At 37.1% G+C, this 16330-nt stretch overlaps 1 protein-coding gene across 1 annotated transcript in view; it reads left to right on the top strand.

Moving 5' to 3' along the window:
- LOC139693294 (calcitonin gene-related peptide type 1 receptor-like) overlaps positions 1-16330 on the top strand; it is a gene marked incomplete at its 5' end in the record, with an annotated part of 88679 nt that overhangs the window by 65656 nt on the left and 6693 nt on the right. The window lies entirely within an intron of this gene.

The following is a 16330-nucleotide window of genomic DNA, read 5'->3' as shown; positions in this document are numbered from 1 at the left end:
CACGGTTCAAACGCAAACAAATCAAATCAAATAGCAAGGTAAATGGAAAATGTATACCCTTAAGGATATCAATTATTTTGGTTTTATGTTTGCAATTGAATCTGGTATTAATTGTTGCTCAGAGTCAAAAAGCATTCCTCACTATACGATACCATGTTGATAGTTAAAGGTTAAAATATTTCTAATGCTATTTTTAATATTAATAAGTTTTATTTTTCGCGTGCGCATTATGTTTTAGCTTACGCTGTTTTCAAGCATAAAACCAGACTAAATTGTAAGTACTTATCAAAGTATATCACAATTAATTAAAGCCTTTGTTTTTCTCGTCAATCTGGCAATACGTTACATTATCACTGTTTTTTATTTACTCTCTGAAACGGAGAAAATGAGAGCTCTCGATGTGAGAAAATGCCTTCCAGATAATTCTCAAGTCTTCTTAGTCTCCCTCGACAACTTTCTTTGGTGATAATAATCTTCTAAAACTCTTGCTCCCGCCCATTAGAGCTTCTTTTGAGAGCTTTTCCGTGAAAAATATTGCTTCCCCTGCACGAAAATAATAAACATTGTTCGTCTATCTAAAGGCATGATACATTTCTGTAGTGCAGCAAACATGAGAGACCTATGAACGTGATCACAGCAGTTGGCAGGTGGTGTAAAATAAAGTAGGAAAAATACGCGAAGGCGGGGCGTGAATAAAATTTTCGCCCGAGTAGGAGTGAAAAATGGAATAATATGAGTTATTCCCTGGGTTTGTGCGTAAAATTCAGCTAGGAAAATAAGGTTGGAATAGAATTTGTATTTTTCGTGATGCACCCTGTCGCCAGAATTTACGTTTTTTCCTTCATAGTCAAGCCGTTGGGCGTACCATGCATTGCAATGCATGTCAGCGCAAACCAAGGTATGGCCATACTGCTGTAGCTGGTTTATTCATGAATTTCATGTAGTTGTTTCTATTTTCTTCCAAAGTTGCACACACTTCCTACGCATCCACTTGCCTTTTTGTGAACTGGTGTGACTCTTGTGGATCTCAATTGTACTTACATGGTTTCCATTAAAAATAGTATTGAAAAGTTTCGGATTTATTTAAGATATTACGGAATTCCTCAAAATTCTTCAAAATACTTATCTTGAGTGTCAACACATTTTCATTTTCGCCAGCGGCTTTTCCACAACTCGAAAGGACCGTGGTAGGCGAATTCCGGGAGGTCCTTAAGAGTAGGTCTGCCAGCTTCTTTGACGGCACTTGGGGTCCCACGGTGGTGTCCCTCGATGTAGAATTTCACTTTGGGAATAGGAAAATTCTGGTTCCAAGTCGGGATTGTGAGGGGGTTGGAGAATCGTCGCGATGTCGTTGAAGAAGATCTTCGGAAGCATACACTCGACTATTCTCTTGTTCATCTCTTCGAAGACCTTTGGGACGAGTTTAGCGCAGATCTTTCTAATCGCCGAGTTTTCAGTGATAATGGCGTGCGCTGTCACCTTATCAATGCCAATATCTGCAACCATGCGTACACTTAACCCACGCTCTGAATTCAGCACCTAAAGCTCACTTTTCATATTGTCGTCGGATCTTGACATCGACGGCCGTCCAGTGCGGGGCTCGTCCTCCACTCTCTCTCTCGGCCATCTTTAATGATCTTGTGCCACTTAAAAACTGCAATTTGTGGCATGGTTTTATCCTTAAACACTTGGGAAATCATTTCCTAAGTCTCCGTACCTGATTTTCCCAGTCCAACAAAAAATTTGATAGCGTACCACTGTTCAATCGTCCGGTGCATTTAGTGCTTGCACCGAATCAATCGACATGGGTCCACTAAAAGCACGATCTAGCCTGAATGATTGCTCGCTGGCTTTTTTGGGGGATAATCTCTCAAGAGCAAAATGTTTAATAGTTTCAAATTTAATCAGTTAATGCGGATTCCACCGAACGCACAAAGCCCTATTTCTTTTTCTTTTGAACACTCTTTACAAATTGAAAATATATTTTCAATGAAATATTTTTGGCAATTCATGAATGCGTTTCTTTTGACAATAATATTTTGTGTTTATGCTCAAAGCACCACTAATTGTCAGCAAACACACGACTGGTGTAAGGAAATATTGGGAAACCTCCGTGTTTAATATGCTAAATAATTATGATTTTAAGGCAAATTGATTTCGACGAGATTATGTTAATATGGAAATTCAAAGCCTGTTAATCAATTGAAATTCCTACAACATACCGCATGAAGTTTTAAACGTAATGCAACGCCATATAAAGCCAAACTCAGGGGAGAATCAATTGGCTAGTTGAAATAATAATGTTATTATTTTATAATATTACCTTTGTTTTTTTCTGTTTAATTGCGGTAATTTTGAAGCATTTTTTTTTTAATTTGGTGATTAGTACTGATTTATCATCCGTAAAGTCGAGGAAATGTATTCGTAGATTCCATTGGTAGAAATATTTCGGTAGCGTTAAGGGGCGCGTGAAAATAAATTATTCTTTGCTACCGAAGTAGAGAAATTTCGTGACACATCACCAAACTTCAAGTTAAATATCCAAATGAAGCATGTCCTATGAAACTCATATCGGAGACTTGCAAAAGACGGAGTGAAATAATTTATTCCGGCATTTTTTAATGACCTAGCATCTCACTCCTGCGCTCCAAAAGCAAAATAAGGGGGTAATTAAGGAAGATTTGAGACTGTCGTGAAATATATACTTTTTGAAGACCCCGCACGTAAATACGTACTTAGCAAAAGGCGAGGGAAACGAGTATAACGCCGGGAGGATAAATAGCACGCGGAGTGTTTGTGATGGTGGTGTCATACTCAGGGGCGAGCGAGCGGGTTTTTGAGAGAGCCCATTACGGAGAGGCCGTACGCTTACCCTTCGTCCGAGTTAAGGGCCCGGAATGAGATTCTCGGAGTGCCACGGAAGTAAATCCAATCAATTCGCCACTTTCCATCTCCCCCCCCCCTACCTCGGTGGCGTTCATTTAATATTGGGAAATAGCACCGGCTATGCATTCAGACTCGTGTCTACTGTTTTTACATTGATCAATACCGCCTATGAATATCAAGTGTAATAGAGTGAGAAATTTAGAGACCGCCAAGAGAAATAGTTTTCCTTTAAATTCATGTATATTTTGGATATTTAATGAATCAATCGAATTTAAACCATAATTAAAATTAAACGAATAGAATCAGGGTTCTTTTTTGGTGTTCTTACATAATTAAAACAAAACACTCATTGATGTATTTCATGAAGAATGAAACCATTTTTTTTAATTAAAGTCGAATTAAACAAGTTTCCATTTCTGGTATTCACAATTTAAAACATTTCCAAGAAATCCAATTTAATGGATTGGCTCACTCTACCTTTTATTCTCCCCATTTTCATCCGCTTTTTTCCACCTCTCACCTCCCATTATTCTGTGGGGAGATGATGATCTTCCCACAGAATAATGAGAGGTAAGTAAAGGTAAGATTATAACTGCCTTTAATATATAATAGCAATAATAGCATTTATATGACCTTCAGCTTATAACAGAGAACTGTGGTAAATCCTTTGATCGTTTGATTGACTGATACGTATTCAATACACTAATTATTCTTCCACCTAATATTTTTTCAGAGTATTTTATCTGACCCCAAGCAATTCTTGCACCATTCATCTATAGTGTTGTTGCCTCTTCGGATGCAATGACTTATATTAATGATATTTTGATGCTGAACATTTTCGCAAACAAAACTTCGCATTTCCGGAAACATTCATACATTTTTTCAAACATACTAGTCGAAATCGTAAATTGGTATTTAAAATAGCACTCAATATTTCATTCTCGTTTCTCCAACGTCTTATAACAAGTTGTAACATAATAACTTCTTCGTAATATTTTATTTAAAATAAGATTGATAAGACTAAGACTTGATGGAATATTTTGAATTCTGGGGAAATTAAAATGTAAAAAAAAACTGATATAGCTCCCCATCAATTTCCCTCCATTTATTGAGAATCAGTTGGTAAACACAATTGCTAGACTTTCCATTTGAAATTTTTGAGGCTCAAGTTTGAGAAATACGGAAAGAGTAGTGCATATAATCAAATGTGGACATTTTTAAGAGCCACTCGGTAATTTTGGATTATTATGTGATTTTAGTAAAAATTGATTCGAGGCCTCGACGCAAGAGTAACGTGGATACTTTGCATTCTTTACGGCGTTTTGGGAAAACTTGCGGGAAAATTTTGCTTGTCTTTACAAAGTTTACAACAAAAGTGAAATGAAACCATGTTTTTGGTTTCATTTCATGTTTAGCTCCGTGTAAGGAATGACCTTCAGCAAAAGGTGAAACGCCGGTCATGGAAGACAAATATAAAAAACGCCGCACCTCGATAAAAAATTCGGGCGTTGGAAGTCCAGCTGAAGAACTATTTGACCACCCTCCAGCAATATGAATAATTTAAGAAAATATATACCAAACATCAAAAATAATTGAAATGTGTTCAGAAAAACCGGTTTCGTTTTCTGTTTGGTTTTTTAACTTTGATTTCAGATATGTTTAAATGACCTCAAATGTATATTGTTTGTTTTTATGTAAGTTGAAATGCATTTAATGGCCTGGAATAAATCCAACTTGTAATATTGGTAAAAATAATTACCAAATAATTCCGGTATGTATTAAATAGGGAGTAAGTAGGTCATGAAAATAGGTAGATTGTCACCATTAGAACCGAGAATGACATTTCAAATCAATAGTTTCACGCCGGTGAAAATATTAGACACCTTGAAGAAAATCTTTTGAAACGATTCTCATAATTTTATTCGTACTGAATAAAAGAAAGAGTGTTTTCAGATGCGCAATGGCGGAGGAGTTTTTCATTCAACCATCAATTTATTCAAAAAAAATCAAAGCATACCCCGAAGGGGAAAATGCGAGTGGTGTGCAGTCCTTGGTGTAGTTCCTCCCAGCAATGCGCGAGGAAGAGTCGCCGCGGGAATTTATTCCAATCTGCGCACTTTCTCTCCCGCGAATCGAGGCGCACGCCGATCCAATCTCTCATCTCGCACCCGAACGCAAAATGGGTTAGTATTCTTTTAAAGGGAGAACCGACAGAGGATTCTATTTATTTATGCCGTCGAGGGGTTTCTTTTTGCCTTAATTCGCTTCAGAGAGCTCTTTTCCCCCTTCGCTACCCTCCATTCATTTTTCAAACTCTTCTCCGCATTTTTTTAATGGGTCTCTTGAGATATCGGAGATACCGTTTGGGGAGGGGATGCCTTTGAAGAAAAACGACGGTCCTGACAAGGGAGAAAGGCTCTTGTCCTCCGTCCCTTAGGAATACATCCCTCGGTCACATAATCGTCCCCTTACCCTCCCTCGACCCCTCAAGTCCTCGTCAGTAATCCAGTCAGGCGCATCTTTTGATCGCCCATTAGAATAACATGCCTAAACATATAACCCCTCCTTTTCCTCCCTTGGCACAGGTATCTTGAAACATTTTTGTGACTTATACAGACCTTTTTTAGCGTAACCATATTTTTGTGAGTAATGTAGCTAATGGTCCGCTGATGCTGTTATTTTTTGCCAGCCTTGAGTTAAGTTATGAAATAGTTTACAAATCTTACAAAAACTGCAGTAAAATTTTCCGCAAGCCTTTTTGATTCACATTCTCTATCATGCCCAAAAATTATATTCGTAATTCATATACCGACTTTAGATGTTTGAAAACTGCGTAGATTCCACGTGAATACGCACCATTTTTTGGTCATTTCAGCGTACCTCGGTCAGCGGCTAAAACAAAGGTTAACTTTTAGAAAATAATTGATTGTTATGCGAGGCGCTAAACAGAACATAAGTAAGAGAGTTGGTTTTGCTTGGGTGTCTCTTTATGGAGGAGGCTGAGTGGAGATTAGAAACCATCGGGTTGTGTTGCTTGCATTTGGACATCTTTAGAGTCTCGGATTTGGCAGGATAGAGTTCAAAGCTAGGGATTACTGAGAATAAAAGGAATGCATGTATAAGGGAGACGATGAAGGATAAGAAGGAGCAGTGGATTGACCTGTGTATCTAAATAGATGGTGCTTGATGTAAGAAGCGACTGAGGTAGTTCTATAAGGAGAGGGATCAATAATGTTTAAACTAGATCGGGAACCAGATTTGTATATTTGACTAATTGAAGAGGTCAACTCGAGGTCAGGTATAGATGGAGAAATGACTAGAGAGGGTCAGCCACGAAGCTGAACGACCTATGATGATGATTCTCGTATGGTGCGGTAAGACCTTACCCGTGGAAATAAGTACCTTAAAAAAAGTATTTACTGCAGCCATCGAGGAAAATCAAAATAAAATTAGTATTTAGAGTTATTATTATTATTAGGTAATCTACCGGTTAAGGTAGGTTTTTGGATGGACAAAATTACTAATTCAACAATTTGTGACCCCCAGGCAAAACACAACACCCTACTCTACATCAGGTCCCTCTTCAGCTCTGAGTACTTTCTTCCTCCCTTCATCCCGTCCAGCATCGTATTTTAAATACAGAAAGTGGATATTTCTAATGGTATTATGGAAATTTTATCTTTTCTTTTGGACAATGACATCGAGTAACAATTGGCTATCAAGTTATATACGCATAATTTACAAGGGCAAACGTTTTCCTCAAAAATTTAAAATTTTTTAAGCTGACCAACGTGGCTAATGTTTTAAAGTATCACATTATTATCAAGTATTTTACACTTTGCAACCTTAGCATATAATTCCATAAAACTGCCTTTACTTTTGAAGTATTAAATTCATAATTATCAGATATATTTTTTCTATATCGTCTTTGCGTCCTCTTGAAAAAATGAACTTATATCAAAGAAACGTTTTGCCTTGGACGTCGCTTCGCAAAGATTGGAAAATTGGACGCTAAGTATGATTAAATCTTGAAATATTTAAAGAGATAAAAGCCTCGACTAGTACTGTTGAATGAAAAAGCTTACTTTGGAGACTTTTGTAAGATGTTAAATGCTACAAGGAAAAATAGTGTGGAGAAATGAGAATTTAATTGAACATATACTAAAATTGACCTAAGGAAACGAAGAAAAATCAATAAGCAGATTTGGCATAAATGGAAAGATATTTAATAAAAGGGAAAGAAAAATCCCATTACTCTCTCCATCTCCTTTTATGGGGCATTGAAAATTGTGCCTACAGCTTGTTGCCATTGAATTACAATCTCAATGGAGCACTAGTCCCTGAAAACTGCCTAATGTTTGACTCTGGTCTATGACTATGCTAAAGAATATGAAATCAAATTAGTATTATTTATGTCCTCGGGTGTTTTCAGAAACCTCCAGGAAATTTCGTCGGCACTTTTCACAGTAATAACCACGCTATTCTACCCATAAATCTGGCATAATTATTTTTTGAAAGACAAATTTAATAATTAACGTAGCTCTTATTTCTTCGTTGCTCTCTAATTTTCCTTTATAAATAATTTATAAAAAAATGGAATCTTTACGATTCCATCGAATCTTTACAAGTACTTAATTAATTATGTTTTTGACGATTTATTCGAAATGATTTCCCAGTCAATAAAATGAGAAATTTAATTGTTTCTCTCAGAAATTAAGGCCCTTAAATGTTATTTGTCACCCAGGAAACTAATAATTCATTGAGCACATCATTATTTAAGTCATTTTGGCTCAGCCCCTTACGTCGAAGTCGACGCTAAGTAATCGTTTGTGGCTTTCCTCATATCCTGTGGATAACAGAACGAATTCATTCCCTTGCGCTACTTTGGAAATGAATGACTTCTCAGAGTGCTGGTAAAAATGTAAATAATAATAATAGTAATTACAATATTAAATATGACGATAATAATTATTATTATCAATGGGAGATGATATATTCCATTCATAAATTTCATTCTCATAATGAACTTCAGCAATAGCGTCCGGACTTTGCAAGTCTGGAAACTAATTTCCATTTCTGGACTACTTGTAAATATCTCCCCCATCTTCAAAGATTGGCGGTGGGAAAGGGTCGACTGCGGTGAGGATATATTTTGTTACCGCGAGGGTATATATCTTTCGAAGGACTAACGTAAAAGAGCCAGAAAGAGCAAGGAGCAACCCTTAATTACACCGTGGCTGTACGATATAAATCAAATGAGCCAGTTACTCCTGGAAAGTACCGCGATTTAAGAAACATCTGAACAAGGATTAATGCAACAGGAGTGTCCAACTTATCTTCAACTTTGATCGATTTTGGTTCTTTGGTGATACTGGCGGAGATAGGTTTAGACACCTGAAAAAAATGGCATTTTACCAAGACAATGTTGCATGGATGGCATATGGTTCAATTTCTCAATGGCTTTAACTAAAAATTCTAGGATTTTTTACGAAAAAATTTTCCATCGGACAGCTTTTTGCAGTCTTCATTGTTGTTTTGAAAACAAAATCTGTCTCTTTAAGTAAATTTCGAAATCTGTGATGAAATGCATGATTACATGGCCTCATCTTTGTCCGATAATCGCTCCGTTGACCCGAATATTTTCTCTGAGAAAGGTACCGTCGAGGAGATTTCCCCTTTCGCAAAATTACCATTTTAAACGGGACGTACTTCATGTGATCCATATCCAGCCGCTTACTCTCTTTTGCTTGATGGTGAATTATGAGATGCAAATTTGAAATATTCGGAAGTCATCATTTTTTCGCGGATGAAAATTCAAGAAAAACTTAATGCACTTTGCAATTGCAATGCAAAACAATGCACTTAAAAACTTAATACATACTTTGATCCATATGTCACTTGATGCTATCCTGTGAAGAGGTAATTTTATTTCAGATTTCAAACTCTTGCTCTATCTTTGAAACTAATGATCTTCATAACTTTATCCAACCGCGATTACGCATCAATTACTTAGACCTGTGCTGTGTCACGTATGGCTCATCAATTTTTATCGAATAATTCCCACATAAGTTTATGCTCAACATTATCATGTCTGTAATATTAATAATCTTTAATATTTGCCTTACTAAATAATTTGCGAGAGTTTGAAGTCCGCAATAAAACTTTGTTAGAATTTTCGAAAATGGAATTTATAATTTCCTGATTGAAATCATTCAGGAATATACCATCTGAATATAATTTGACATTTTTTTTCCTGAAAGATCCCTTAATGAGCAAAGGGTCGGTCACTCCCTATGATCATGTGCAGAAATTCGTTAGCTGTTTTGGCCGCGCCCATAACCGAATCAAGATCGTTTATTTTGACTTCGACTACAACAGGGAAATTGAAATTATATTTTATAGTGAAAAACAAACCGTGTTTATCCACTTTTCCTTTCTCAGTCATGACTACTAAGAAATTCCAAGTGAGACAGAAGCATGCATAAGAAATGTGTTTTCCCTTCCAGAAAGTGAAACATGTATTATGGTTAGCAGTTAATCGGGAGACCCAATTTGATCCATGGGGAAAATTTGCATTTCCTTCTGTAAAAGCATTTATTTTCAAAATTAACTTTTTTTAAATGGTATTTTTGGTACAATCCACCGATAACTCTTCTAAAATTACCTATTCCCGGTACCTGAAAGAAACCAAGGATAATGAGATAATAATAAAAATTTGTAAATTCATTCTGAAAATCAATTATAAACTTTATATCTTTAGCGACTGCGCACCACTCATACGAGAAGATCATCATTTCCCATAGAGATTTACATTGAATGTATATTAAATATGTGTTTTGTTGGGCTTAAAGGTGTACCTATTCGCATTAATCCAGAGTATAACAGCTATTCGGATAATATGAGCTCGTATGATTTTATTTTATGTGAGTTCTTCAATAAGTCCTTAGGAAAAAATAGAAAACAAACTATTTTGGGTAGGTTTTTTTTCCACCTAATCTGCTTTTAGCTCAATACCCTTTCCCCAGCGCGTCTTCAAATTTTTGAATTTGTCCTCAAAGTAGAATTTTGGAAGATCCTCAACATAAGCATATGTGTTAACGATGACCCCTCAGCCGACGTGAATCGTTTTCCGCCGAGTCGTTAATGAAAAATAAAAAAGTTACCGAGGGCCAAGTCTGGTGAATGCGGTAGATTTTGTAATAGTTAGAACTTAAATCCATTATTTTCACCATCAAAACTGTGCAGATGTACGCCCGCGCATGTTATTGTCGGAAGAGAATTTTTTCTTTGCTAAATCAATTTTTCTTAATTTATTCGCTCAACCTGTTTGATTATCATTAGGGTCCTTTTCTTGATTTCTTTTCCTACCAACGTAATGCTCTCCATTTATCATTTGTCCTTTCTGCAAGTAACCGATGTAGATGATTCCGCTTGCATCCCAAAAACCTGTGGACATCATCTTGTTGGCCCATACTACCGTCTTTGCCTTCTGCGGAGCCGGTTTGACTTTAGAAACCCACTGTTTTCACCATTTCTTGTCTCTGAAATGTAGAACGTATTGTATTCATGTTTTGTCCACATTTATGTATCGACGCAGATAGAAACTCATCAGGATTGCAACGCAAAAGCTCCAAACCAGTCTCCGAATCGACCACACGTTTCTTCTCTACTAAGAATAAAGGTGGCACCCATCTTGCCGATATTTTTTCCAGCCCAATTCTTCATGCAAAATTAAAAACACTGCACTGCCTAGCGACATGCTTCAACTATTTCGCGAACTTTGATTCGTCGATCACGCAAAACCTTATCTAGAATTTTGTCAATTATTTTGAATAAATTCACTTCCACTGGACTTCCCGAACGATGCTAATCATTTGTGAGTGTACGGCCACGCTTAATTTCATTTACCTAATTGTAAACAATCGCAAACGCAAGAACAGATGTGCCTTGGAATTATTCAAACCCGACTTTTATCTCTTTAGGTGTTCAGCCTTTTGTATAAAGGTGCTCAATCACAGCATTAAACTTATTGTTTTTACATTTGTCTATGTTAAGATAAGTTTGTTGCTTTTTATCAGCTATGAAAATGAAACCACGATACATATATAACTCAAATTTTACCAGAAGACTAGTTAGAAATGAGGAAGCCAAACCAAAAGCCAGCCTATCCCTGTCCTACGATCACGTTCTCTCGGATTTTCGCAGGAATCATTGAAAGGGCCACGCGTATTAACAACTAATTTCGATATTTATATTATTGTCTTGATCTGAGTACTCATAACTTATTTTTATGCTGAGGGTCCATGTTATGCGGCACACGTAAAGCGTGTAGGCACATGGCAAAGTCAGGCGCCAGTTAACAGTTATCCGTGGCTTATATACAGCACGCAAGCCAAATAAGTATAGCAAAAAGCATACACTCAAGGATCGGGAATGATATCACATTCTTTGGAGTACAAAGGTTCAACTGAATTTGCATTATGTCGGCGTAAATGCGTGCGCCTTTGTGACTTTCGATGCTTAAATTATGGACCATCGGCAGTTAATTAGAATAGAGAATGGATGAAGGAAGACTGTATCACATTCTTGTTAGGTTATAATACAATAATATAATTAAGGACTGCGCGTTTGACGTAGCGGCATTTTAATTAACCGAGAGACACGCATAAGCCGTCCGCCTCATTCAGAGAATATGACAAAGTAATTTATATAAAGTAAACACTGGTTTTAATTGAAGTGCCTACTTATAATATATCATTTTTATGGGGCTCATCTCATCGTGACCTCATAAATAATGCGTGTGTAATGTTTCTCAATAGCTAGAGACAATCCGGACGCTAAAAATATCACTTCATGGTAAAATGTTCACCTGAGGGACATCCTCTGAGTTTTTGCTCCTAATTATGGCTCGTAGTTTGAATAAATAATAAAAAAAAATTAGTTTATTTGAACTGAGATATAAAGAGATGGAAGGGAAATGCTTGGTTGTGTCATATCCACCCTGGTAGTTAAAACGTTCTCTCGAGTGCTTTGTATTTTAATTTTACACGATATTCTAGCGAGTGGATCAAATAAATGGAGAATTATGGTTTCGAATCTCGGATGATTGGACAAGACCTGATTGATCTGATTTATGTCATTCTCTTATTCCTGAAACTAGGCAAGAAAATCAAGGATTATTGTAATAAAAATAAAAACGCTACCTTCCCTGAATGCGTTAAGTTTTGTTAACTTTACTTATCAAATCAAAAAATGGTTTGGATGGGTTAATTTCAATGTGTTTCATTTTTTATGATATATATATATATATATATATATATATATATATATATATACACACACACACACATGAGGGCGGTCTGAAAAGTTTCCGACCTAACAAAGATACAAGACATTTTTTCTGAAATTTTTGAGGCCGGAAAATTTTCACACCACGTTTTGCAAGATGTAAAATTTTATCAGGATTTGTATTATTCGTTCAAATTGGTGTTGAATAAATCAGATCAAGTATAAATTGCAGGGTTAGTCATCACAAATTCATTAGCAAAGCACGAAATACTTAAAAACAACCGGTATCCGATGCTACTCAAACCCCTAAGTTTTTTTCCAGATTGTATTATCTCTAAGCGGCGGCATTATTGCTTTGGCAATAGCAAATAAGCATTTTCTGAAAATATTAGAGCAGAGTGAAGGAATATCAACATATTTTTCCTTTTCCATAGCATTAATATAACCTTTAATTTGTTTACTGCGGCTTTTCATTAATCTTTATTCGGTGTGGATTCCCTCACCCTTAATAGCTTTTTCCTTTTCTGCGGTAGTCTTTCTTTTTCCTATTTCCTGTTGTCTCTTGTCCTTCCTGGCCTTATGTTTTCCCCCCTATTACATTTCTAGTCAATCCTTTGTACTTGATTGTGTGCCCAATCCATCTAATCCTTCTTTGCCGTAGAGTTCTCCGTAAGGCCCTATCCGCTCCTGCTTGTCTAGATCCTTCCTCGTTCCTTACTTTGTCTGTTCATTTAAACTTCAGCAATCTCCACCATCACCATATTTCGAAGGCTTTTCTATTCTCTGCCGTACGAGTGCCACGCTCCATACGAACGTATTTCGTCCATGTAGTACTGCACATTAAATGATTGTCCTGTCCAGTACTTCAACTTTGTCTTCAACCTTTTAACATTGTTTTCACCAGAGGACAACAAACTTCATGCACTCCGGTTGAATTTCACAAACATATAGTATCATAAAAAATTTTTAAACCCAAGGACCGGTCCATCCATTTATTGAATCTAGTTAAATAATAATGAGTTTATTACGGCTTGTTGATTTTAGGGTATTTAGCTCCGTGCAAAACTGTAAAAATAATTCTACTTAACCTGGATTCGACCCAGGATACCTCGATTTTCCGAGCCAGAGCTTTAACCAAATGAGTCGTTGATTTCTCGGTGCCTTAACGACCAAGATGTTATGACAAACTACCGTGCATACAATGTCGCAAGTAATCGCGGCAGTGCGTGTTTCGCCACAACCCACGGAATTAAAAGCCTAGATTTAAATACAAAGGTGTCTCAACTCCTGGATTTTGATTTAAATTAAATTGCTGCATTTCGGTGCGCAGTAGTGGATGACTGCGTTCAAAGTTACTGTTGCGGTATCTCCCGCAGTTCTTTGAATTTAGCTTCGTGTTATTTGGGGCATAGAGATTGCTTAGTTTCCGCGTTTATGATAAACCTAACTTTGGCGTTAGTCGATCACTATTAATTATGCTAAGTATCCTTTTAAAAATAACCGCCAATCACTTGAAAATCATTTATTTTAAATTCATCCGTGAAACGCTACTTATGCCTGTGTAGACTGTTTCAGTTGAAGTGGAAGAAGAACAATGGGCTCGAAGATAAATTAAAAATTAGCCGAAATTATTGATTTTGTATTGATGTCCTTAAAACTCAGGCTAATCTTGAGGGACAACATTGAATAAAATGAAAAGTTTACAAGTACTTGAGAGTAATTCTGAGAAAATATTTGGACAAGGAACAGTCGATGAAAGCCTTTACTAGCAGGACATCTAAGATATTGTATTTACCTTTAATAACACCTGGGAAAGCTCCATGGATTCCAAGTAGCCATGGTTTACCATGAATTTGTGAGAATGACTTTCGAGTATGGGTCAAGTAGTTTGGGATCCGCTTTCTGGAAGTCACATAAAGGACGTTGAAAAGGTTCAAAGGACGGCGGCAAATTTTGTGATGGGATATTTTAAGAAAAAGGCAAAAGTTGATCAGATGATAAAATAATTAGTATGGAATTAATTGAGAATGAGGAGAAAAATATACGAACTTAAGTTTACTTTCAGTACCTACGCAGGAAAACCCGCCTCAATTGATATTTTTGAGATCATGAAATACCAAGTGTAAACAAAGGGCTAAAATTGGAACCTTGAGCTCTCAAGCTAAAAAAATGGTGTAAATAATTTTTGTTCTTAGGGATGGGTTGAAGAATGGAATAGCCAGGTAAGATATATGGTCGTAATATCGGCTCATTCCCAAATTCCATGAAAGGTTTTCATTAATCTTTTCAAAGGTTTGATGCTATCAGTAATGCCTAGTGAACTAATGTTAAATGTCTTTGAGCTTTCATTTCTTGATATTTTCTCATACCGCTCTAGATGGTGTTCAAATTACGTGTCTCCGCCTAACCAATCGGACTGTTTGCCAATTGTTATTAAAATATATTTACTAAGTTGACACATAAAATATCGGGAAAGGTATCTGAAGATTTATTTTATATTTTGTTAAAATGCCTCAAAATTCTTCAAATTACTTCCCTTGAGCGTCGACTCATTTTTGCCGGCGGCTATTTCCACTACTCGAAGGCACCTGGTAGGCGGATTTCGGAAGGTTCTTTAAGGGTACGGGTGCAATCTTCTTTGACAAAAATTAGGGTCCCTTGGCGGTGTCCTTTGAGGAAGAATTTCACTTATGAGAACAGTAAATAGTCTGCTGTTGCCAAGTCGGGACCGTCCGAAAGTTGTGGTTTTCTTCTACGCGTTGCACAAGGTGTCTTTGCAAACAGACACTTGACTCTGCTCTTGGTCAAGACCTTCGGGACGAGTTTGGCGCAGATCTTTCCCATCACCAAATTTTCAGTAAAAATGGTGCCAATACGATCATGCGCACATTTAACCGACAGTCTGAATTGAGCACTTGATGCACACGTTGCACGCTATCATCTTTGAAGAGCTAGTGTCAATTTAAAACTAGTTTGTGACATGGTTTCACCCTTAAACACTTGACTAATCATGCCCGATGTCTCCGTATCCGATTACCTTAGTCCAACATAAAAATTGGTGTCATACCGCTGTTCAATCGTTCGCCGCATTTTGCGTTTGCACCGAGTCACTCGACAGGGGTCCACTGAAAACACGATCTAGCCTGAAAGAACGCTCGTAGACGATTGGCGCGTGTTGAAGGTCACCCCCCCCCACCACCGAGTCTACGCTGCAACGTACCATCACGTCAGGAAAAAATTGATCCCGATGCTTTCTATTCATACCATGGATGCATGGTATTTTTGTCAGCTGATGATTCTACAAAATGATGCCGCCAGTTCCTCTAACTTAACCCAACATTCAGTAATAGTCTAATTAACTCTATTTATTGTACTCTGTAGACACCTTCTTTAAGTTCGCAAAGCTTAAAGGTAGGTTTTGGGTTTGGGATTAGATTTGTAAAACGTTGTCATGATAAACTTAGTAGCGTATACAAAATATTAGAGCAGCTAGACTGGGAATCACTCAATGGAGCGAAGGCCAAATTACAGATTTAATCTCTTGCATAAATTGGAAGGACGTCTCTTAAGTAGTAATGTTGAAAGTATTATTACCACCATCGTACTACGGTAGCCGAGATCATGTCAATAAATTAAGAGAAATTAAGTGTAGAACAGGTAGATTTAACATGTCATTTTTAGATGAACGATAACGGATCAGAATAATACTGTCCAACCGCGGTAGGGTCATATTCGGATCAAAATTTGTCTGGTTTCACCCCCTGCCACACACCCTATCCGTGGCTTGCAGGGTACTAAAATAAGTACAAAAAGCAAATAACACCAAGTTTTAACGCTCTGTGTTTACTTCCATCGGTAGTTCAGGTGCGAGGTTAGATGTTTTCCCGGCGCACATCTCTAATGAAGTCTTAGCAAGTTTTCCACTGGTTCAGGGTTCAGCTGACGACGTGTTGATGGCTAACTCCATCTGCTTCATTCACGTCCTAAAGACGATGGAGAGCTTAGCCATCACTATTTCCGCAGCTGAAATCGTAACCGGATCCAAAACCCTTGGAGACTAAACTAGAACAGTTCTCGTTTACTCAATAGAAAATCAAAGTGAATTTGGTGTCGCATACCATACACTGACATTTCATGCCAGATAACCTATGAAGTG

Source organism: Hetaerina americana, unplaced genomic scaffold (assembly GCF_022747635.1).
Source record: "Hetaerina americana unplaced genomic scaffold, ioHetAmer1.1.p SCAF_46, whole genome shotgun sequence".
Classification (NCBI taxonomy): Eukaryota; Metazoa; Arthropoda; class Insecta; order Odonata; family Calopterygidae; genus Hetaerina; species Hetaerina americana.
This window is presented reverse-complemented; position numbering and strand designations above follow the sequence as displayed.